Source organism: Cebus imitator, unplaced genomic scaffold (assembly GCF_001604975.1).
Source record: "Cebus imitator isolate Cc_AM_T3 unplaced genomic scaffold, Cebus_imitator-1.0 Scaffold42, whole genome shotgun sequence".
Lineage (NCBI taxonomy): Eukaryota > Metazoa > Chordata > Mammalia > Primates > Cebidae > Cebus > Cebus imitator.
The window spans coordinates 16,404,680-16,406,566 of NW_016107357.1; positions in this window are offsets into that span (position 1 = coordinate 16,404,680).

The window sequence follows — 1,887 nt, forward strand, 5'->3', positions numbered from 1 at the left end:
CCACATTGCTTCCCATATAGGTAGTACTAATTTACATTTTCCTACCAGCGGTGTACAAGCGTTCCCTTTTCACCACATCCATGCCAATATCTATTGTTTTTCTGACTTTTTAATAATGGCCATTCTTGCAGGAGTAAGGTGGTAGGTCGTCGCGATTTTAATTGGCATTTCCCTGATGATCAGTAGAGTATTTTTTCATGTTTCTTGGGCATTTGTAAATCTTCTTTTGAGAAATGTGTATTCGTATCATTTGCCCAGTTTTTGATGGGATTATTTTTTTTTCTTGCTGATTTGCTTGAGTTCCTTGTAGATTCTGGATACTAGTTTTTTTGTCGGATGCATAGTTTGAGAGTATTTTCTTCCATTCTGTGGGCTTTGTGTTTACTCTGATGATTATTTATTTTGCTGTACAGAAGCTTATTAGTTTAATTAGGTGCCATTTATTTATTTTTGTTTTATAGTTTAGGTGCCATTTATTAATTTTTCCTTTTGGAGTCTTAGTCATGAATGTTTTGCCTAAGCCAATTCTCAGAAGAATTTTTCCTAGGTTATCTTCTAGAATTTTTATGGTTTCAGGTCTTAGAATTAAGGCTTTGATCCATCTTGAGTTGTTTTTTGTGTAAGTTGAGAGCAATCCAGTTTCATTCTTCTATAGAAGGCTATCCAGTTTTTCCAGCAACATTTATTAAATAGGGTGTCCTTTCCCCAATTTGTGTTTTTTGTATGCTTTGTCAAAGATCTGTTGGCTGTAAATATTTGGCTTTATTTCTGGGTTCTCTATGGTCTATGTGTTGACTTTTATACCAGTACCATGCTGTTTTTGTAATTATGGCCTTGTAATATAAAGTCCAGTAATCTTATGTCTCCAGATTTATTCTTTTTGCTTAGGAGTGCTTTGGCTTTTCAAGATCTTTTTTGGTTCCATATGAATTTTAGGATTATTGTTTTCCCTAATTCTATGAGAAATAATGTTGGTATTTTGATAGGAATTACATTGAATCTATAGATCGCTTTGGGCAACATGGTCATTTTTATGACATTGATTCTTCCAATCCATGAGCATGGGATATGTTTCCATCTGTTTGTGTCATCTATGATTTCTTTCAGCAGTGTTGTGTAGTTCTCCTTGTAGAGATCTTTCACCTCCCTGATTAAGTATATTCCTCGTTTTTTTTTTTTCTTTTTTGCAGCTGTTGCAAAAGGGATTAAGTTCTTAATTTGATTCTCAGCTTGGTGATTATTGTGTATAGCAGTACTGCCGATTTGTGTATGTTGATTTTTGTAAGCTGAGACTTTAATGAATTGGTTTATCAAATCTAGGAATCTTTTGGAGTAGTCTTTAAGGATTTCTAGGTATATGATCATATCATAAGCGAACAGTGATAGTTTGACTTCCTCTTTTCCAATTTGGATATCTTTTATTTCCTTCTCTTGCCTGGTTTCTCTGGCTAAGGCTTCCAGTGCCACATTGAACAGAAGTGGTGAAAGCGAGTGTCCTTATCTTGTTCCGGTTCTCAAGGGAAATGCTTTCAACTTTTCCCCATTCAGTATGATGTTGGCTGTGGGTTTGTCATATATGGCTTTTATTATTTTGAGGAAAGTCCCTTCTGTGCCTAGTTTGATGGGGGTTTTTGTCATAAAGTGATGCTAGATTGCATCAAGTGCTTTTTCTGCATTTATTGAAATAATCATATGGTTTTTGTTTTCAATACTGTTTATGTGATGTATCACACTTGTTGACTTGCACATGTTAAACCATCCTGCATCCATGGGTTGAAACCCACTTGATCATGGTGTATTATTTTTTGATGTGCTATTGGATTTGGTTAGCTAGTATACTGTTGAAGATTTTTGCATCTATATTTATCAGTGATATTGGTCTTAGTT